Source organism: Bubalus bubalis, chromosome X, assembly GCF_019923935.1.
Source record: "Bubalus bubalis isolate 160015118507 breed Murrah chromosome X, NDDB_SH_1, whole genome shotgun sequence".
Lineage (NCBI taxonomy): Eukaryota > Metazoa > Chordata > Mammalia > Artiodactyla > Bovidae > Bubalus > Bubalus bubalis.
In genome coordinates, this window is record NC_059181.1 from 86211855 (window position 1) to 86235911 (window position 24057).

General features: G+C 42.3%; 1 protein-coding gene and 1 non-coding gene across 3 annotated transcripts in view; one reads left to right on the forward strand and one right to left on the reverse strand.

Moving 5' to 3' along the window:
- The window catches only part of COL4A6 (collagen type IV alpha 6 chain), a 337270-nt gene that overhangs the window by 198633 nt on the left and 114580 nt on the right, over positions 1-24057 (forward strand). The window lies entirely within an intron of this gene.
- On the reverse strand, positions 1012-1118 carry LOC112582392. The gene has a single exon (XR_003106931.2). It is a non-coding gene; the product is annotated as a U6 spliceosomal RNA (small nuclear RNA).

Below are 24057 nucleotides of genomic sequence, written 5' to 3' on the forward strand. Positions count from 1 at the left end.
TGTTATATATACAAGGGAGCTTCTACTGTATGGCCAATGTATTGTGTTAAGTAGGGCTTCCTGGGTAGCTCAGTGGTGAAGAATCCACTTGCCAATGCAGAAGATGGGGTGTGATCCCTGGGTTGAGAAGATCCCCTGGAGAAGGAAATGTCAACCCACTCCAGTATTCTTGCCTAGAGAATCCCATGGACAGAGCCTGGCACGCTACATTTCATGGGGTTGCAAAAGAGTCAGACACAACTTAGCGACTAAACAACAATTGTGTTAACTAATTTATATGCTCTGGGCTTGAAAGAGAGCTCAGTAGAGTCCATTTACCAGCTTTATTTGTGCAAGTTTGTAGTAGGCAGAATAATGCCCCCCCCAAATATGTCCACATCCTAATCTCTGGAACACGTGAACATGCTATGTTATATGCCAGGGGGAAATGAAGCTTGCAGATGGTAGTAATGTTGCTCATCAGTTGACCTTGAGATGGTAAGATTATCCTGGATTCCCTGGGATGTAATCACAAAGGTCCTTACAAGTGGAAGGAGGGAGGCTGAAGGGAGAGTGTCAGAGTGATATGAGGTAAGAAAGACTTGACCCAAGTTGCTGGCTTTAAAGATAGAAGGAAGGGGCCATAAACAAAGGAATGCAGGCAGCATCTAGAATCTAGAAAGGCAAAGGAATGGATTTTACCCCAGAGCCTCCAGAAATGAATACCATTCTGCCAACACTGATTTTAGCCCAGTGAGACATTTTCAAGACTTCTGACCCAGAATAATAAATTTGTGTTGATGAGCTACTAGGATTGTGGTAATTTGTTACAGCAGTAATAAGAAACTATTGTAGACATTGAGCCAAGTTGAAGACAAACAACAAATTGTATCCCCTAACCGTCACCACCACCACCACCACCACCCCTCCCTGTCCTGCAACTGTGCTTATAGGAAACCTAGTCCCTTCATAATTTCAAGTACCATAGACACAGAATTTATACTTCATATCTGTCTCTGGACTTAGAAGCACCATTTTTTTAAACACTTCACAGATTTACATGTCATCCTTGCTTGGAGGCCATGCTAGTCTTATCTGTATCATTCCAAATATAGCATAGGTACTACTGCAGTGAGCACAGAAGCACCGCATTTACTAAGTTCCTACCATTTGCCAGGCAGTATGCTAAATTCTGGGCTTTCCTGTGGCTCAGTGGTAAAGAATCTGCCTGCAATGCTGGAGATGAAGGAGCCATGGGTTTGATCCATGGGTTGGGAAGATCCCTTGGAGGAGGGCATGGCAACCCACTCCAATATTCTTGCCTGGAGAATCTCATGGAGAGAAGACCCTGGTGGGCTATAGTCCATGGGGTTGCAAAGTCAGACATGACTGAGCACACACTCATGCATGCTAAATGCTAAGGCCTCCTTTGTAAAAATTATTTTTTAATTTATTTGGTGCTGCTGGGTCTTCGCTGAAGCATGCAGGATCTTAGTTGCAGCATGTGGGATGTAGTCCCCTGACTAGGGATTGAGCCCAGGTCCCCTGCATTGGGAACAAGGAGTCTTGGCCACCACATCACCAAAGAAGTCCCCACTAAGGCCTCTTCGGTGAACAGCATAAATAAAGGATCTGTCTTTGTGGAGCTCTCAGGCTATTTTCATTATGTCTTCCCATTTCAAAACCTATACTTAACAGGAAGGTGGTTCTCAACATCTTCCTGTTTCTTGACTGAGGAATACCTAGTTTTCTGTTCATTTGTAAAACAGAGTGTTTGGGCCATTACAAACTCCACTCTTCCTCTAATCCTTTTTTTCAGATTGCTTTGGATTTGGAAGTCCAAGATCTCTTCTTTCACTCATTCACCCATCCTACAAAGTGACTTTCCAGCATTCTATTGTTACAGTCTTCCAACATAAAAATATCAGCAACAAAACAGTTATTTCCACCAAGGAAAGAGGATGACTCCTTCATGCTCCATCTTCCCACATGACCATGTTCATTGTGAGCTTTCCACTCCATTCAGGTGTTTTCCTCCATCCAAAATGGGGGACCTTATGAACCCCAAGTCTCTCCTATAGGTAAGGTCCAGCTCATGCCTACTTTCAACAATAGCCTCCCCAGCCATAGCAGCTTACCTTTGCCTCTATAGTATGCAGTTCTGAGTCATGCCCCTGTGCCCCAAATTACTGGTCATTTTGTCCTCTATTACATGTAGCATCTGTGTTTTATTGCCTTCCTTATTGGACACCCCTTCAATGGTTTCCCACTATCCTAAGAATAAGGTCCAAACTCTTCATCGTATAGCACTATGAGTCATCATGATCTGATGGCCCTGTCTTCCTCTCCACATTCCAGTGCCATTCTCCACCCTTCCCCACCATCTGTCTTAGTCTTTTAAAGCTGCTATGGGCTTTCCTGGTGGCTTAGATGATAAAGGGCTTCCCTTGTGGCTCAGCTAGTAAAAGAATCTGCCTGCAATGCAGGAGACTTGAGTTCGATCCCTGGGTTGGGAAGATCCTCTGGAAAAGGGAAAGGCTACCCACTCCAGTATTATGGCCTGGAGAATTCCACAGACTGTACAGTCCATGGGGTCACAAAGTGTCAGAATGACTGAGCGACTAAACTGAACTGAACTGAATCCCACTCATAAGGGCTCCACCTTCATGCCCAAATCACCTCCCAAAGGCTCCACCTCCAAATACCATCACACTGAGGAAGTAGGTTTCAACATATTAATTTGGCAAGTACACAAACACTCAGTTCATAGTACTATCCTCAGCAACCATTCTGATATTTTCAGTTCCTGCTAGATGGTAGTTATAATGATTGTTGTTGTTGTTTAGTTGCTCGGTCGTGTCTGGCTCTTTGCGACCCCATGGACTGTAGCCTGTCAGGCTCCTCTGTCCATGGGATTCTCCAAGCAAGAATACTGGAGTGAGTTGCCATTCCCTTCTCCAGGGGATTTTCCCAACCTGTGTCTCCTGCATTGCAGGTGGATTCTTTGCCATCTGAGCCACCAGGGAAGCCCTATAGTATATACACACACACACACACACAAATACTAATTAAAAACAATGTTGGCATCTTTGTAGAGTCCAGTCAAAACATACCTTTGTTAAGTCTTAGGCCACTTATATATGAAGGAAGCAATGATGGCAGAGAATGTGCCCTGTGTTTGGGGATTCCCCCTGAACCTGGAATCCTGAAATTCACTCCGATTTCCTTCCCTATCATTTAAATGGTGTTGGTTAATACCATTTAGAAATTTTGCAGTGTTGTTTGTCTCAAGTACTACACAATTTTCTCCATACGAATTAATTGGATATTTTGTAAGATAAACAAGCTAGATATAATTGGCCCTATTGGATAGATCACGCTGTGTGTGCTAAGTCGCTTCAGTGGTCTCCAACTCTGTGACACTATGGACTGTAGCCTACCAGGCTTCTCTCTCCATGGGATTCTCCAGGCATGAATACTGGAGTGGGTTGCCATGCCCTCCTCTGAGGGCTCTTTCCTACCCAGGGGTTGAACCCATGTCTCTTACATCTCCAGCATTGGCAGGAAGTTTCTTTATCACTAGTGCTACCTGGGAACATAGAGCAGTGACTCTTAAACTGAATGTGAAGCAGAATCACCCAGAGTGCTTGCCAAATTTGCTAATTCCCAAAGGCAAGCCCAATTCTGATCCTTTAGATCTAGCGTGTAGCCCAGGAATCTGTATTTTTAAAGCTCCTCCCAAGTCATTCTGAAGCCTATTGTCCAGGCTAATAATAATATTAGCTACCATTCATTGATAGTTACTGTTTGCCAGGCACTGATCTGTTCTAAGATGCCTTATAGAAAGCTACCATTATGTAATTTAATCTTTTCCACTAGTCTATGAGGAAGGTATTCATTTAAGCCCTCATTTTGCAGATGAGAGAGCTGAGGCTAAGAGAGGTTAAGTAATTTTGCCTGGAGTCACACAGATAATAAATCACAGAGCCGCTCAACATTATTCTAATTCTAAAGCCCTCTTCTTTCCCTTAATTCCAGGCTACTTGCCTCCCCTAAGGCTTTCCTCATTTGTAGACTTCTGGTTCCTTGGTAGGTTCAATGTGCACCTACCTCTCCAATCCTAATGAGAGTTACAATCTGTTGCCTTTAAAGGTGCTTTACAATTTACTGACTAAGCAACAACAACAATGGGAAAAGCTCTGTCTTCCAACAGTTCTTTGCTCTGCATTTGTGCAAACCATGAGTGTCCAGGAAGAGGCCCCATTTTTTTTAAATGGCATAAATATAGACATTTATTTACTTATTTATTTTTAAATTTTTTATTGTGGTAAAAGTCACATAATATAAAACATACTCTTTTAACCATATTTAACTGTACAATTCAGTGGCACTAAGGACATTCACATTGTTGTGCAACTCTTACCATCATCCATCTCCTGAGTTTTTCACTTTTATAAACTGAAACTCTGTCCCCATTAAATACTAAATGCCTAGTCCCCCTCCCCACCCCACCCCTGGCCCCTAGCATCTCCCAATATACTTTCTGACTCTGAGAATTCGACTGTTCTAGGTATTGCATTTAAGAGGAAGTCACTTACAGAATAAAAAAATTTATGTTCTTTCTGCCCTCCTCACATACCACATTGATTATCAGGTACAGAAGAAACTTCTGAAACTTCTGGCCCACTTGGCCTGTCTTCTCCTCCAAAACCAGGAAGCAGTACAGCAAGAGAAAAGCTTCATTTCTGAAGTTCAAGTGCTCTCTCTCATGTACCATTGTTGTTGTTGTTGTTGTTATTGTTGTTCAGTCGCTCAGTTGTGTCCAACTCTTTGCAACCCCATGGACTGCAGCATGCCAGGCTTCCCTGTCCTTCACTATCTCCTGGAGTTTGCTCAAATTCATGTCCACTGAGTCAATGATGCCATCCAGCCATCTCATCCTCTGTCGTCCCCTTCTCCTCCAGCCCTCAATTTTTCCTAGCATCAGGGTCTTTTCCAATGAGTCGGCTCACGTACCATATGAAGTATATGAAGTGTGTTTGTCATTCAGTCATGTCTGACTCTTTGGAACCCCATGGATTGCAGCCTGCAAAGCTCCTCTGTCTGTGGAATTCTCTAGGCAAGAACACTGAAGTGGGTTGTCATGTCCTTTTTCAGGGGATCTTCCCAACCCAGGAATCAAACACAGGTCTCACACATTGCAGGCAGATTCCTTACCATCTGAGCCACCAGAGAAGCTCTCATGTACCATAGCCTGGGACAGAAGTTCAGCATGCTGCATATGAGTCCTGTGATAAGACAACCGTCAAAGGGTAGAATGTTTATGGAATGTGGATCAGGATATACAAACAAGAACTCTAATTTGGATTTGAGGTAAATACTGGGTGAACTCCCTTTATACTTGGGAACTCCTGTACACTTGATATTAGGAGGTCATACAGAGTCCCTCCATGAGCTCAATACGATAAATTCCTCTGCTGAAGGCTTTCTACTTACAGCAGAAGCTGAGGTTGAATGTGTTTCACTTGGTAGTAGAGGTAGCTAGATGAGGGATCTGTCTATTGCACCCACCTCTGGCTTCTACCTTCTCTTACTTCAAAAAAAAAATATCCTGGTAAACAGCAATCTGGACCCTTAAATTATGATACTAGCAGAAGCTTGAAGGGTTCTCCATAAGTTATTTTATTTCTACCAGGCAGGATCTAAGGTAAAGATGGCAAACAGTAGTTTCATGCCCACTCCATGTGTGAGAGTAGCTGCCTAGAACAATATAGTGAATAGAATTATGTGGCCACTGTTGGGTTCTGCAGGAAAGAATGCCAGAATTGATTAGTGATGTCTGCCACGGACATTAAAGTTTGCCAGCAAATGATCTACTTTTTTGGCTTGGAGCTCTTGTTTGGGGCTATTAGCTCCTTAACCTGATTGCACACAAATCACAGGAAGCTTTTTAAAAAATACTGGCACCTAGAGTCCACCCCAGATTAATTAAATTAGATTTCTCTGGAGGTAAGATTCAGCTGTCCAAGCATCCAAGGTTGAGGACCACTGCTCTGTACCATTACAGATATACAGAAGACCTAACTCAGTAGTTCTCAAGTGTACTTTCTCCAACAAGGACATGCCAGGCTGGTTGCATGAGAATTGTCTGAATAACTTGTTAAACTGGAGGTCCCTGGGACCAAATCTTCAGACTTTGAATTTGGAAGTACGGGGATAGGTCTCAAGAATTTGTATTTGTAAAAACTTCACAGTAGGAAGCTGATATGCAGCCAGGTTTGGAACCCACTGTCCTAAGCTCTTCTTTTATTTATTATTACTTATTTATTTTAATTGGAGGATAACTACTTTATAATATTGTGATGGTTTGTACCATACATCAATATGAATCAGCCATACATATACATGTGTCCCCCTCCATTCTGAACTCCCCTCCCACCTCCACCCCACCTCATCCCTCAAGGTTGTCACAGAGCACTGGTTTTGGGTGCCCTGAGTCATATATCAAACTCCCACTGGCTAGGTAATGTATATGTTTCAATGCTATTCTCTCAAATCACCCCACCCTTTCCTTCTCCCACTGAGTCCAAAAGTCTATTCTTGATGTCTGTGTCTCCTTTGCATGCTCTTCTTAATGCCTCAAATAAATGACAGCTCTGAGGAGAACCATGCACTCTGGGACAGTGGCTTTCAACCCTGACTGTGCATCAGCATTTCCTGGGAAACTTGAAAATAAGAACAGTTGTTACTGTTGTTGTTGTTTAGTCACTAAGTCATGTCTGACTCTTTGCCACCCTCTGGACTGTAGCCCACCAGACTCCTCTGTCCATAGGATTCTCCAGGCAAGAATACTGGAGTAGGTGGCCATTCCCTCTTCCAGGGGATCTCCACCACTCAGAGATCGAACCTGGGTCTCCTGCACAGCAGGCAGATTCTTTACCACTGAGCCACCTTGGAAACCCTAGGGACACCAGTTCTTGAGTCTAACTCCAGATCAGTTAAATCAGACTCTCTAGAGTAGAACTTGGATGGTTCTAATGTGTAGCTAACACCCTAAGAATAGCTGCTTTAAGAAGTAGGATGCAGGAACCTCATTTGGGAAGTTCATCAGGTAGATTTCATTTTTCTTTTGCTATGGATTTTGTCCCTGACTTAGTCTAATGCTTTGACTTGATGTTAGGTGGCAGAACCACTTCTGTTTCTCAAACCTTGTTTACCCACTAGAATCTATCATTTATTATGGTTATGCTGGTCTTATCGGTCTTCCTGGACTAAGTAAACATTGGCTTCAGTGGCTGACTCATTTTTTTACACAAAGAGCTACTGTGTGTATCTGGATGTTTATAAAATGTAGATTCCAATATCTTCTACTTCCATAAAGAAAAGTTTATGAGGATCATTTTTAAAATTTTTTATTTAGATAATCAAATGAAAATTAGGGTAATTGATGCTTTTAAGAGATAGAGTCATTGTAAATACAAAGTTGTATTTCAAGTGAGAGGCCTTTGAGGGCCCTCACTGTGAATTAGTAGGAGCAAAAAGATCAGCTTAACTTACCCATCCATGACTGGCTCTTGTAGGGGAGAAAAAAGTTTTCCTTGACACTCTTAGTGTCCTTGGCAGGGTCTAAATTACACTGAGAGAGACAGAGAAGCAGGGGAAAAGCATACAAATTACTTTAAGTTTTACATGATATGAGAACCTTTAGAGGGAACCGGAGACAACAAGAAGCAGTTACACTTGTGTTTTAGGCTAGGTTTGATGAAGTGTGGGCAGTTGTATAGAAATATGATAAATTAAGAGATGGCAAGAGTGAACGTTGACATTCTAGGAATCAGCGAACTAAAATGGACTGGAATGGGTGAATTTAACTCAGATGACCATTATTTCTACTACTGTGGGTAGGAATCCCTTAGAAGAAATGGAGTAGCCATCACAGTCAACAAAAGAGTCTGAAATGCAGTACTTGGATGCAATCTCAAAAATGACAGAATGATCTCTGTTCGTTTCCAAGGCAAACCATTCAATATCACAGTAATCCAAGGCTATGCCCAAACCAGTAACATTGAAGAAGCTGAAGCTGAACGGTTCTATGAAGACATACAAGACTTTCTAGAACTAACACCCAAAAAAGGTGTCCTTTTCATTATAGGGGACTGGAATGGAAAAGTAGGAAGTCAAGAAACATCTGGGGTAACAGGCAAATTTGGCCTTGGAATTCGGAATGAAGCAGGGCAAAGGCTAATAGAGTTTTGCCAAGAGAACGCACTGGTCATAGCAAACACCCTCTTCCAATAACACAAGAGAAGACTCTATACATGGACATCACCAGATGGTCAACACCGAAATCAGATTGATAATATTCTTTGCAGCCAAAGATGGAGAAGCTCTATACAGTCAGCAAAAACACGACTGGGAGCTGACTGTGACTCAGATCATGAGCTCCTTATTGCCAAATTCAGACTTCAATTGAAGAAAGTAGGGAAAACCACTAGACCATTCAGGTATGATCTAAATCAAACCCCTTATGATTATACAGTGGAAGTGAGAAATAGATTTAAGGGACTAGATCTGATAGAGTGCCTAATAAACTATGGACGGAGGTTCCTGACATTGTACAGGAGACAGGGATCAAGACAATCCCCATGGAAAAGAAATGCAAAAAACCAAAATGGCTGCCTGAAGAGACCTTACAAATAGCTGTGAAAAGAAGAGAAACAAAGAGCAAAGGAGAAAAGGAAAGATATTAGCATCTAAATGCAGAGTTTCAGAAGAATAGCAAGGAGAGATAAGAAAGCCTTCCTCAGCGATCAATGCAAAGAAATAGAGGAAAACAACAGAATGGGAAAGACTAGAGATCTCTTCAGGAAAATTAGAGACACCAAGGGAACATTTCATGCCAAGATGGGCTTGATAAAGGACAGAAATGGTATGGAACTAACAGAAGCAGAAGATATTAAGAAGAGGTGGCAAGAATACATAGAAGAACTGTACAAAAAAGATCTTCACGACCCAGATAATCATGATGAAGTGATCACTCACCTAGAGCCAGACATCCTGGAATGTGAAGTCAAGTGGGCCTCAGGAAGCATCACTATGAACAAAGCTAGTGAAGGTGATGGAATTCCAGTTGAGCTATTTCAAATCCTGAAAGATGATGCTGTGAAAGTGCTGCACTCAATTTGTCAGCAAATATGGAAAACTCAGCAGTGGCCACAGGACTGGAAAAGGTCAGTTTTCATTCCAAACCCAAAGAAAGTTAATGCCAAAGAATGCTCAAACTACCGCACAATTGCACTCATCTCACACACTAGTAAAGTAATGCTAAAAATTCTCCAAGCCAGGCTTCAGCAATACGTGAACCGTGAACTTCCAGATGTTCAAGCTGGTTTTAGAAAAGGCAGAGGAGCCAGAGATCAAATTGCCAACATTCGCTGGATCATCGAAAAAGCAAGAGAGTTCCAGAAAACCACCTATTTCTGCTTTATTGACTATGCCAAAGCCTTTGACTGTGTGGATCACAATGAACTGTGGAAAATTCTGAAAGAGATGGGCATACCAGACCACCTGACCTGCCTCTTGAGAAACCTATATGCAGGTCAGGAAGCAACACTTAGAACTGGACATGGAACAACAGACTGGTTCCAAATAGGAAAAGGAGTACATCAAGGCTGTATATTGTCACCCTGCTTATTTAACTTATATGCAGATTACATCATGAGAAACGCTGGACTGGAAGAAGCACAAGCTGGACTCAAGATTGCCGGGAGAAATATCAATAACCTCAGATATGCAGATGACACCACCCTTAAGGCAGAAAGTGAAGAGGAACTAAAAAGCCTCTTGATGAAAGTGAAAGAAGAGAGTGAAAAAGTTGGCTTAAAGCTCAGCATTCAGTAAACTAAGATCATGGCATTTGGTCCCATCACTTCATGTGAAATAGATGGGGGAACAGTAGAAACAGTGTCAGACTTTATTTTGAGGGGGCTCCAAAATCACTGCAGATGGTGATTGTAGCCATGAAATGAAAAGATCTTTACTCCTTGGAAGGAAAGTTATGACCAAACTAGATAGCATATTAAAAAGCAGAGAGATTACTTTGCCAACAAAGGTCCATCTAGTCAAGGCTATGGTTTTTCCAGTGGTCATGTATGGATGTGAAAGTTGGACTGTGAAGAAAGCTGAGCGCTGAAGAAATGATGCTTTTGAACTGTGGTGTTGGAGAAGACTCTTGAGAGTCCCTTGGACTGCAAGGAGATACAACCAGTCCATTCTAAAGGAGATCAGTCATGGGTGTTCATTGGAAGGACTGATGCCAAGGCTGAAACTCCAATACTTTGGCCACCTCATGCAAAGAGTTGACTCGTTGGAAAAGACTCTGATGCTGGGAGGGATTGGGGGAAGGAGGAGAAGGGGACAACAGAGGATGAGATGGCTGGATGGCATCACCGACTCAATGGACATGAGTTGAGTGAACTCTGGGAGTTGATGATGGACAAGGAGGCCTGGCGTGCTGCAATTCATGGGATCGCAAAGAGTTGGACACGAGTGAGCGACTGAACTGAACTAAACTGAACTGAAGAAGTATGAGGTAAGTGTAATAAACTGGGGAACACTTAGCAAGGCCTGTTTGTTCAGATTTTTCTTGGCATCTCTTTGTCTTTGAAAGACAAGGATGCTCCTTTCTTCTAGGTATGGGGAGGTCATCTCTCACATGAGGGTTTTACGACCTGTTTCAGGGGAGAAGGGTAGGGGAAGGTCAGAGTGACCTTCCTACGTCTGCTGTTGTCTCAGATTCCTTCAGCTTAAAATATTCATTATGCCAAGCTTCCATATTTGGGGGGTAGCATGCCCTGTACCCCATCACCCGGTTGGTCCTTTCTGAAGCAAATGGAATCTCTCTGATTTCTTTTTTTAGAAGGTAGACAACCACAGATAGAGCCAGTCTAGCAGGGATGATCACACCAGACTTGGTAAGCTTTTCAGAATACAGTAGGACTCCTCTTATTCCTCAAAATGCATTTTTGAAAAATTCCATCTATTTCCTCACTTAGGCTTGACTTTTCATCATTAGTGATTAATATACTTGGTTTAAACCTTTCCTCATCAGATCCATGGAGAAGGCAATGACAACCCACTCCAGTACTCTTGCCTGGAAAATCCCATGCACAGAGGAGCCTGGTGGGCTGCGGTCCATGGGTTCGCTGAGTCAGACATGACTGAGCGACTTCACTTTCCCTTTTCACTTTCATGCATTGGAGAAGGAAATGGCAACGCACTCCAGTGTTCTTGCCTGGAGAATCCCAGGGACGGCCGAGCCCGGTGGGCTGCCGTCTATGGGGTCGCACAGAGTCAGACACGACTGAAGCGACTTAGCAGCAGCAGCAGCAGATCCATGTTTTCAAGTATAAACAGAGCTAACCCATTAAGTCCCCAATACCTCCAATGTGTACTCTCAGGAAGAAAGAACCATGATTATCTTGGTGAAGAAATGATACATAAAAGAGAGGTTAAAAGGACCTCACATGGGGTTCCCTGCTGGCTCAGATGGTAAAGAGTCTGCCTACAATGCAGGAGACCCAGGTTTGATCCCTGGGTCAGGAGGGACGATCCCCTGGAGAAGGAAATTGCAACCCCTCCAGTATTCTTGCCTGAAGAATTCCATGGACAGAGGAGCCTGGCAGGCTGCAAAGAGGTCACAAAGGGAGCCTAAGGCTTTGAGGACTAACGCCTCTTTAATGCAAGTTGTTTTTTCCTGCGCTTCTCATTTTAGGAATTCCTTGCAGCGGTAACCTGTTTTAAAAACCAATATGAGTCCTTCAAAGGGATGATTGGGCCCTTACCGCTTAAGAATAAGGGTATAGAGTCCTTCCGGGGGTGGGAGCATGAATGAGACAGGCCTAGGACCTGGGACCCTTGGCTGTAGTGCTACAATGCTTGCAACTGAACACACATTTCCTCCAGCAACAAAATACAAGGAAACTATGTTGTTGTTTGTGTGTTGTTTAGTCCCTAAGTTGTGTCTGACTCTTTGTAACCCCAGGAGCTCACCATGCTCCTCTGTCCATGGGATTTCCCAGGCAAGAATACTGGAGTGGGTTGCCATTTCCTTCTCCAGGGGATCTTCCTTACCCAAGGGTCAAACCCATGTCTCCTGCATCCCCTGCATTGGCAGGAGGATTCTTTAAGCCCACAAAGAAACCCAATGGGAGTAAAAATAACTGTGTGTATGCACAGTTAGGGTAAATTCTGGACAAAACATAGAAAAAGACCAGAAAAACCCAACTGCCACTTTTGAGGAGCCTGGAGCAAAAGCAGGGTACTGTGCATGCCCCCTGCACAAAACACCAGCTAAGGGGTGAGCAAATCACCTAAGCCACCCTTCCAACCTGACCCTTGAACATACCCCTACCCTCATCCCATATAAGGAACAAGCTTTCCCCCCATCCTCAGGGAGCAAGCAAGCAAGAGAACCTGCTATTTCTTCTCAGTCCCCTCCTGCTGCAGCAGGGGCCCAATAAAACCTTGCCTGAAAAAAAAACCGATGTGAGTCCTTTGAGAAACAGTGTGCTGGGACCCAGCCATCGCTGTAGCCCCAGCACCTGGTTCAGGGTAGTTGAGGGAATGGTAGCCAATGAAAATGTACCATCGGAGAACTACCATGGGAGGTTTTGGATCCAGCCTTGGACCCAGCCAAATGAGTCCCAACAGCCAAACTTTTGGAGGACAGCCTAATAGTCCTTGTAAACAAGATCATTTCCTTTCCCCTCTGCCCATGGAACAGGACCCAGTAAACCCCTCGCTGGTACAGTATCCCCATCCATGTGCTCAGAGAATAGACCATTGTATTTTTGCCAAGAGCTGGCTATCCAGTGAATAATCTGTTCCTATACATTTACACTCAGTGCGGAGTATCCTAGGACATGTTTATACTCAAGAAAGGTTAGTATTAACATTGTGTCAAGGGATTAATCTGTTTTAATTGCAAATGTCAAGAATAAACCCCCTTCTTTGGGGCCTAGATGTATGACTTTGCTAAATATTTATAGATAACTTGGAATGTTTACTCTTCATTCTGGAGCTAGGTATTTACTTGCACAATTGCATACTCTTCCCCAACCTCCTACCCCATTCAGTGTTCTCCTGATGTTTTCTCTCTATAAGGAGCAACAGGGAGATATGGGCATACGTGGCTACTGGAATAGAGCTACTGATATTGGGCGGAGCTGACCCCAAGCTAGTAGCGTAACCAGAAAAATACTATAGGTATATTATCAGGATCATGGAATGAGGAGAGGCCTCAGAATCAGGAATCCTGAATTCTAGTCCCCAGTCTGCTATCAATTAGCTGTTTGACCTTTGCTGGGCCTCAGTTTCCTCATCAAGAAAACAAAAGAGATGAATTTGAATTTTTAAAATTTCTTCCAGCTCTGAATCATCATGGAAATGCTCTCTAAGCCATTTTGAAAGCTCTACCCACTCCAGGTGTGATACTCAGGCCCTCTGGAGCAGAGCCATTCTATAGAACTTTCTGCCATGATGGAAATGTCTAATAAGGTAGCCTCTTCAGTTCAGTTCACTTCAGTTCAATCGCTCAGTCGTGTCTGACTCTGCGACCCCATGGATTGCAGCACTCCAGGCTTCCCTGTCCGTCAACAACTCCCAGAGTTTACACAAACTCATGTCCATTGAGTCAGTGATGCCATCCAACCATCTCATCCTCTGTTGTCCCCTTCTCCTGCCCTCAATCTTTCCTAGCATCAAAGTCTTTTCAAATGAGTCAGCTCTTCGCATCAGGTGGCCAAAGTATTGGAGTTTCAGCTTCAGCATTAGTCCTTCCAGTGAACACCCAGGACTGATCTCCTTTAGGATGGACTGGTTGGATCTCCTTGCAGTCCAAAGGACTCTCAAAAGTCTTCTCCAACACCACAGTTCAAAAACATCAATTCTTCGGCATTCAGCTTTCTTCACAGTCCAACTCTCACATCCATACATGACCACTGGAAGAACCATAGCCTTGACTAGATGGACCTTTGTTGGCAAAGTAATGTCTCCGCTTTTTAATATGCTGTCTAGGTTGGTCATAACTTTCCTTCCAAGGAGTAAGTGTCTTTTAATTTCACAGCTGCAATCACCATCTGCAGTGATTTTGGAGCCCAGAAAAATAAAGTCAGCCATGGTTTCCACTGTTTCCCCATCTATTTGCCATGAAGTGATGGGACCAGATGCCATGATCATAGTTTTCTGAATGTTGAGCATTAAGCCAATTTTTTCACTCTGCTCTTTCACTTTCATCAAGAGCCTCTTTAGTTCTTCTTCACTTTCTGCCATAAGGGTGGTGTCATCTGTATATCTGAAATTACTGATATTTCTCCTAGCAGTCTTGATTCCAGCTTGTGCTTCATCCAGCCCAGCATTTCTCATGATGTACTCTGCATATAAGTTAAATAAACAGGGTGAAAATATACAGCCTTGACATACTCCTTTTCCTATTTGGAAGCAGTCTGTTATTCCATGTCCAGTTCTAACTGTTGCTTCCTGATCTGCTTACAAATTTCTCAAAGAGGCAGGTCAGGTGGTCTGGTATTCCCATCTCTTTCAGGATTTTCCACAGTTTATTGTGATCCACACAGTCAAAGGCTTTGGCATAATCAATAAAGCAGAAATAGATGTTTTTCTGGAACTCTCTTGCTTTTTCGATGATCCAGCAAATGTTGGCAATTTGATATCTGGTTCCTCTGCCTTTTCTAAAACCAGCTTGAACATCTGGAAGTTCACGGTTCACGTATTGCTGAAGCCTGGCTTGGAGAATTTTGAGCATTACTTTGCTAGAATGTGAGATTAGTCCAGTTGTGTGGTAGTTTTAGCGTCCTTTGGCATTGCCTTTCTTTGGGATTGGAATGAAAACTGAACTTTTCCAGTCCTGTGGCCACTGCTGAGTTTTCCAAATTGCTGGCATATTGAGTGCAGCACTTTCACAGCATCATCTTTCAGGATTTGAAATAGCTCAACTGGAATTCCATCACCCTCTCTAGCTTTGTTCATAGTGATGCTTTCTAAGGCCCACTTGACTTCACATTCCAGGATGTCTGGCTCTAGGTGAATGATCACATCATCATGGTTATCTGGGTCATGAAGATTTTTTTTGTGTAGTTCTTCTGTGTATTCTTGCCACCTCTTCTTAATATCTTCTGCTTCCGTTAGGTCCATACCATTTCTGTCCTTTATTGAGCCCATCTTTGCATGAGATGTTCCCTTGGTATCTCTAGTTTTCATGAAGAGATCTCTAGTCTTTCCCATTCTATTGTTTTCCTCTGTTTCTTTGCACTGATCACTGAGGAAGGCTTTCTTATCTCTCCTTGCTATTCTTTGGAACTCTGCATTCAAATGGGTATATCTTTCCTTTTCTCCTTTGCTTTTTGCTTCTCTTCTTTTCACAGCGATTTGTAAGGCCTCCTCAGACAGCCATTTTACTTTTTTGCATTTCTTTTTCTTGGGGATGATCTTGCTCCCTGTCTCCTGTACAATGTCACAAACCTCTGTCCATTGTTCATCAGGCACTCTATCAGATCTAGTCCTTTAAATCTATTTCTCACTTCCACTGTATAGTTGTAAGGGATTTGATTTAGGTCATGCCTGAATGGTCTAGTGGTTTTCCCTACTTTCTTCAATTTAAGTCTGAATTTGGAAATAAGGAGTTCATGATTTGAGCCACAGTCAGCTCCCAGTCTTGTTTTTGCTGAGTGTATAGAGCTTCTCTATCTTTGGCTGCAAAGAATATAATTAATCTGATTTTGGTGTTGGCCATCTGGTAATGTCCATGTGTAGCGTCTTCTCTTGTGTAAGAGAAACCCAAGTAAGACAGTAGGCGTTGAGAGAGGGCATCAGAGGGCAGACAGACTGAAACCACAATCACAGAAAAGTAGCCAATCTGATCACATGGACCACTGCCTTGTCTAACTCAATGAATCTAACTCAATGAAAGGTAGCCTCTAGCTACATATAACTATGGAGCATTTGAAATATGGCTAATGTGGCTGAGGGACTGAGTTTTAAATCTTTTTTTATTAAGTGTAATAGCCACATGTGATTAGTAGCTACCATATAGGGCAGCAGAATGCCAGACGATTAGCAGTAGTATTGGCTTGCTTCTTACAGAAGGCCATTATCTGCGCTAATGATGGCTTCTAATTTAGAGAAGATTAAAGAAGTGGTTGGTAAACACGGCTCAGTTGGAATGCTCTTTCTTTGATGTAGAAGGTGGGATACAATCAAATATCCTTAGATGTGTTGAGGTTTTCAAAATGTACAACTCCTGAGTTCTTATTAGTTCCACTAAAAAGTGGCAAGCCATTGAACTAATTTCCTCTTTTTTTCTGTCTGAAATGTTAATATGCTTTTAGCTGCACTTTGTTAAGCTGGGGAAACAATATGAGAGTAGGGCATTCTGAGACATCACAGCAGACTGCCCAGAATCAACTTTCATCATTTCACATTAAACATTTTTTATATCAAAAAAGTGCTTGCTTACTTAATTCTAAAAGTGTTTCTTTGCCATTTAATAGTTCACTGTTCTATATTTCATAGCCTTGACTGCAGACGGTTAGTCATGTGTCTGAATTAAAAACAGTGGCAGCTCTGCATTGTACAACTTATCAAGTTGAAAACCAGCTATGGCTGTTCTTGGACTTGTCTTTCATGCTTCCAAATTTACAATATTTGTCTCTATATAGTAAATAATACCAAGTATTAGTATTAATTATTGCTAAAACTATTAGGAGTAGTAATAACTAAGTAATAATAAGTGTTAATAAGAAAGTAAAAATTTACTCTCATTGTTCTTATAGAGCAAATAGCATTCATGATAAGTCTTGGGGATATTTGCAAAAACACCAAACTCCAGTTCCATGAACTAGTTAGAATAGAGGCTTCTAACAAATATGATCCAGTTGCCCAAGTGGTATTATCTGTGCCAGGGTTGGTAAATCCATGGCCTGAAAGCTATCATTTCCCACCTTTGTCTTTGGCTTTCTTTCCTGCTGAACTTGAATCTAGTCTCAACAGTGTTCTAGGCAGCCAGTATCAAACAATCAAGGCAATTAGCTGGCAACATTTAAGATGAAACTTATTTTCCCTCTCTAGTTTTTGCCATGTGGACATGATCAATTTGCAAGAAACAAAATACAGTAAAATACACATTCTAGAGCTGAAAGGACCCCTAAGGAGCATGCCATCTAATCCCTTGATTTTGTAGATGAGAAGACTGAGGCTGAAAGAGGTGAGGGGTGGTAAATAAGGTTAACAAAGTCAGTTGGTGGCAAAAATGGGACTAGGTCCCAGCCTCCTGACTCAGACAGATTCAGCAAGACGTGGCCTCCAGCCTACCATGTGGTAATTGTACTTTGGATATTTGGTACAAGATTATCATAATTCTTGAGTTTACTAGAAGTGATATCTACTTTCCTGGACATGTGAGACTGGAGAGGCCTGCCTATTAAACTGGGCCCATCCATTGGTTTGTGCGGTAGCCACATCCAAACAGATTATTTGGTTTATTTTCCCATGATTCAGACTTACATGTTTTCCAGACATCTATGTCCAGTGCCACCTGACTGCAAGAAAGAGATAGTAGCCCATTAATTGAAATGACCAACCCTAGCTTAGCAAAATCTATGGGCATGTTTAGTTCTGATCAACTAATACAATCTTCATTTTTATCATGAGCAAATTCCTGTATGTTTGCCTTTGTTAATGGGTTGCTCTCCACCTAATAATTTGCTCCTCTTACTATGTCCTCAGTAGGCATTGTTCTTATGCGAAAACTGTGTTCATTAAGTTTTAATAACACTAATATTGTTAGGCTGTGTCGAAGAGTTGAACTCTCACATTTTAAATAGAGAGCAGTGAAACCTGCTATTCTAATCAGAGGCGGTAGCAGGAACCTGGGAGTCTTGGTTATTCATTCTTTATTATTTTTATTTTATTGAAGTGCAGTTAATGTACAATATTGTGCCAGTTTTGGGTGTATAGCAAAGGGGTTCAGCTATATATTCATATATATATGTAAATATATATATATATGCACATATATGTATACATATATATTCTATTCCAGATTCTTTTTCATTATAGATTATCATAAGACATTGATATAGTTCCCTATATTATACAGCAAATCCTTGTTGTTTATTTTATATATAGTGGTGTGTATCTTTTAATCCCATATTCCTAATTTATCCCTCCCCCTTTTCCCTTTAACTCTCCTGCTTCTGTTAGGTTCTTACTGTTTCCATCCTTCATTGTGCCCATCTTTGCATGAAATGTTCCCTTGGTATCTCTAATTTTCTTCTCTAGTCTTTCCCATTCTATTGTTTTCCTCCATTTCTTTGCATTATTCAATTAAGAAGGCTTTCTTATCTCTCTTTGCTCATCTTTGGAACTCTGCATTCAGTTGGGTATATCTTTCCCTTTCTCCTTTGCCTTTCGCTTCTCTTCTTAATGACCCAGATAACCAAGATCTTAATCACCCAGATAACTGCAATGGTGGGGTCACTCGTCTAGAGCCAGACATCCTAGAGTGTGAAGTCAAGTGGGCTTTAGGAAGCATTACTAATAACAAAGCTAGTGGAGGTGATGGAATTCCAGCTAAGCTACTTAAAACCCTAAAATGATGCTGTTAAAGTGTTGCACTCAATATGGCTGCAAATTTGGAAAACTCAGCAGTGGCCACAGAACAGAAAAAGGTCAGTTTTCATTCCAGTCCCAAAGAAGGGCAGTGCCAAAGAATATTCATTCAAACTACTGTACAACTGCACTCATTTGACATACTAGTAAGGTAATACTCAAAATCCTTCAAGCTAGGCTTCAACAATAAGTGAACCAAGAACTTCCACATGTACAAGCTGGATTTAGAAAAGGCAATGGAACCAGAGATCAAATCACCAACATCTACTGAATCATAGAAAAAGCAAGAGAATTCCAGAAAAACCTCTACTTCTGCTTCATTGACTACACTAAAGCCTTTGACTGTGTGGGTCACAACAAACTGTGGAAAATTCTTCAAGAGATGGGAATACCAGACTACCTGACCCACCTCCTGAAAAACCTGTATGCAGGTCAAGAAGCAACAGTTGGAACCAGACATGGAACAATGGACTAGTTCCTAATTGGGAAAGGAGTATGTCAATGCTGTATATTGTCACCCTGCTTGTTTAATTTATATGCAGATTACACCATGCAAAATGCTGGGCTGGATAAAGCACAAGCTGGAATCAAAATTGCCAGGAGAAATATCAATAACATCAGATATGCAGATGATACCACCCTTATGGCAGAAAGTGAAGAGGAACTAAAGAGCCTCTTGATGAAAGTGAAAGAAGAGAGTGAAAAAGCTGGCTTAAAACTGAACATTCAGAAAACTAAGATCATGACATCCAATCCCATCACTTCATGGCAAGTAGATGAGAGGAAAAAATGGAAACAGTGGCTGACTTTATTTTGGGGGGCTCCAAAATCACTGCAGATGGTGACTGCAGCTATGAAATTAAAAGACACTTGCTCCTTGGAAGAAAAGCTATGACCAACCTAAACAGCATATTAAAAAGAAGAGACATTACTTTGTTGACAAATATCCATCTTGTCAAAGCTAGTTTTCCCAGTAGTCATGGATGGATGGGTGAGTTGGACCATAAAGAAGGCTGGGTGCCAAAGAATTCATGCATTTGAATTATGGTGCCAGAGAAGACTCTTGAGAGTCCCTTGGACAGCAAGGAGATCAAACCAGTCAATCCTAAAGGAAATCAACCCTCAATATTCATTGCAAAGACTGATGCTGAAACTGAATCTCCACTACTTTGACCACCTGATGTGAAGAGCTGACTCATTGGAAAAGACCCTGATGCTGGGAAAAATTGAGGGCAGGAAGGGAAGGGGGTGACAGAGGATGAGATGGTTGGATGGCATCAGTGACTCAATGGACATGGGTTTGAGCATACTCTGGGAGACAGTGAAGGACAGGGAATCCTGGTGTGCTGCAGTCCATGGGGTCACAGAGAGTCAGACAAAACTTAGCAACTGAACAGCAGCAACAACCCCTTCCCCTTTAGAGTTACCCCTTCTTTAGATTGTAGGCTACAGTCCACAGGGTCGCAAAGAGTCGGACACGACTGAGCGACTTCACTTTCTTTCTTTCTTTTAGATTGTCTTTACGATCTAAATGATTCTTTAGATTGGCAATGTTAAATGATTTGCAGAGTAAGAATCACATTTATTATTTATTAAGTAGTATAATGACTATAAATCAACAATCAGGAGAAGGGTATAATTGTGGTTAATGGCATTATCATTTAACTGCCAGGTGCATCTGTTTCTAAACAAATATTCGGTGCCTCTGTGTAGAAGGTGTGTTTATATCCTGAAGTTTCCCCCGCTATTGAACATTCCCACTAAACCGCAAGTTGTATCAGAGAGTTTACTCTCGTTCCTTTTTTTTTAACACTTTGTTGTGTCTTAAAGATCCCATACTTGTTTTTGCAATTAGTTGCTTGTGATCCTTTCAATTAGTTGTTTTTCAGTTTGTTGATTATAATCCTTATGATCCTCTCAGTAAAGCAAATTTCAGTGTCTGAAGCTTCTCAGCTCTTCTGAAGGCACAAGTAAGAGAGGCCTGATCCCTAGTTTCCACAGGAAGGCACACCTTCAACTAATAACTTATAATTTTCTTTACAAGATTGGCTTGTGGTACTTCCCTGGTGGTCCAATGGTTAACACTTGGTGCTGCCAATGCAGGGGGCATGGGTTCAATCCCTGGTTGTGGAACTAAGATCCCACACACTATGTGTTGCAGCCAAAGGATTAAAATATACCAAAAAAAAAAAAAAAAAGATTGGTTTGGCTTGGTTCCTGCCATACCCTAGGTCTAGTGGAAAACAGGCCAGACACTCAGGCTTTCTTGACAGAGAAGAATGTCAGTGTCCTCTACAACAGTGCAAATGTGGAAAGAGAAAGTTGTAAAAATTTGGGCCTTTTTCATTTATCCAGGCTTCCCTGGTGGCTCAGAGGTTAAAGCGTCTGCCTGCAATGCAGGAGACCTGGGTTCAATCCCTGGGTCGGGAATATCTATCCTCTGGAGAAGGAAATGGCAACCCACTCCAGTATTCTTGCCTGGAGAATCCCATGGACAGAGGAGCCTGGTGGGCTACAGTCCACGGGGTCGCAAAGAGTCGGACACGACTGAGTGACTCCACTTTCACTTTTCACTTTCCTCTTTCAGTAAGATCCCATAGCTCACCCGTAATGAGCTCTATTCCAACTGTACCGCAGACTATCTCCTCTGAGATGTTCACTCCTAGGATTTTACTTCTCCCAGGTATATTTAGCCTCAAAGAGGTCCCTCCCGAAGACTATATGTAGTAGAACTCTACACTCAAAAAACGAAAGTCTCTGCCAACATTACCTCCTTCAGCTTTTGCCAGATCATTCTTCTTTCTCATCTTGCTGTCACCACCAGCCTCATTTTCACCTGGAATCAGATACCTTCCAATCAATAAAGAGGGAAGTTATCTCACACGCTTTAGACTTGTCTGGTGGCTCAGATGGTAAAGAGTCTGCCTGCAACATGGGAGACCCGGGTTTAATCCCTGGGTCAGGAAGATCCCCTGGAGAAGGGCATGGCAACCCACTCCAGTGTTCTTGCCTAGAGAATTGCACAGACAGAGGAGCCTGGTGGGCTACAGTCCATGGGTTTGCAAAGAGTCAGACACAACTGAGCAAATAATATATCTCATCACACACCAGTATCCACCCATTTTACTCAGATCATTGACTCCTTGCACATTACTCAAGGCCTGTATCAGAGCTTTTCATGTGGAATTCACATAGAGAACAAAACCTGTATAATGGTGAGCTTTCCAATTATAATTTGTAAAACCCTGACATTTGTCTCTATGTTACTGATGGAATTTGAATGAAGCAGGTCCCCTGTTGTAAAGGTCTGGGTTTAAGGTTATCACAATCTCTACTTCTACTCCCCTTACCTCCTTAGAGTGTGAGTTACTCTTAGCCTCAAACCATTCAACCCTGAGATATCTGCAGAGTCCACATCTTTGCTCATATAGCAAATCATAGTTGGGGAAGAATCCTTTGTTAGCTTAGGACCTCTGTAAAGCAGACTCCAATATGACATTAGAAATTCTCCAGGTTGGGCTTCCCAGGTGGCATAGTGGTTAAGAATCCACCTGTCAATGCAGGAGATGTAAGACATGTGCCTTCAATCCCTGGGATGGGAAGATCCCCTGGAGAAGGAAACAGCAACCCACTCAAGTATTTTTGCCTGGAAAATTCCATGGACAGAGGAGCCTGGTGGGTTACAGTCCATGGGTTTGCAAAGAGTCAGACACAACTAAGCGACTGAGCATGCACACATGCAAGAGGTTTATTGAGTTGGGTGCCCGTAAGGAAAAAAGGAAAGGGACCCAAAGAAAATAGAGGCTGTCAGATCACAGTGCAGGGCTGACCCTTGTGAAAGAGAGAGGGGAGGAAAGAGGATTGGACCAGTAGAATCTCAGATTACAGGACAATCCTGAGAGTGTTTCAGCCAAGTCAGTAGGGAGTTTTCAAGCCAAAGCTGCCCATTGGAGAGGAGTCCTCTGTCTCACAGGAAGTGTGTGCTCAGTCAAAGAGTTGTGTCAGACTCTTTGTGACTCTATGAACTGTAATCCACCAGGCTTCTCTGTTCATGAAAGCTTCCAGACAAGGATACTGGAGTGGGTTGCCATTTCCTTCTCCATTTCCCAGCCCAAGGATCAAACCTGCATCTCTTGTGTCTCCTTCACTGGCAGGCAGATTCTTTACCACTATGACACCTGGGAAGCCCATCTCACAGGAAGGGGCCCACCTTAGTATTCTTGCCATGCTCAGCCACTCTCTGGGAACTGCCTGATGGAAGCATGACCTTGGCTCAAATGTGGTGATGGATTCAGAGATCAGCAGCTACAGCCATCTGTCAATTATGCTCCCCAAAGCAAGAGACCTTAGTGGCACATTTTCATGGCTGCCACAAAAACCAATAATCACTGGGTTTGGTTTATTGGAAAATCTTCATCTCCAGCTGCTACTATGACCTAAACATTGTGAGTAAAGATTATTTCACCCATGTCAGTGGCTCACAGGAGTTTGTTTGAATCAGTCATCTCTTGCCTCAAAAGCTGGTCAGTTCCCCTGCACCATCACTAAAATCTATTAACCTTTTTTTGGTCATATGAGTAAAAAGTCAAAAGCTTTGGTTTCTTCCCTGGGTCCATTTCTGTCATTTCCAGTACTCAAGAGATAGCCATCCTCATTGTCCTTTGTGACCCCAAGCTGCTCTGCTTTCTTCCTCTTCTCCTCTGTTTCCATAATCCATCCATAATCAGGCCCCTTCCCTTCTGCTATCACACATGTCCCAGCTTCTCTAATCTTGTATCAACCTTCACTCTACCTCAGTTTGCCATCCACATTACTTTCCCATCATCCTACACTTGTTGCCATTGGTTCAGGCTAGTGCATTACAGTGTGGTACACGCTCCAGTGTGAGTTTGCGTGTCAGAGTTACCTGCACGGCTTGTTAAAACACAGATTATTGAACCTCCCTCCCAGAGATTCTGATTCAGTAGGTCTGGGGTGGGGATCTGATCATTTGAGTTTCTAGCAAGTTCTCAAGGGATGTGGATACTACTGGTCCAGGAACCACACTTTGAGAAGTGCTGATATAGACTGTGGCTTCTGCATCCAATCTGCCTGAGGTCAAATCCTGGCTCTGACTCTTAAGTTGTGTAGCATTAGGCAAGTTCATAGTCCCTCAGTTTCCTCATTTGTAAAACAGAGATAATAATAATAATGCCTACCTCATAAGGTTGTTGTGGAGATTATGTGATTTCATATATATAATTCTTAGTAAACAGAGATAATAATAATAATGCCTACCTCATAAGGTTGTTGTGGAGATTATGTGATTTCATATATATAATTCTTAGTACCTCGGCGCATGCCTGGAACATAATAAATGCTGTAAGTTGTTAGTTATTATTGTTTAAGTAAGTA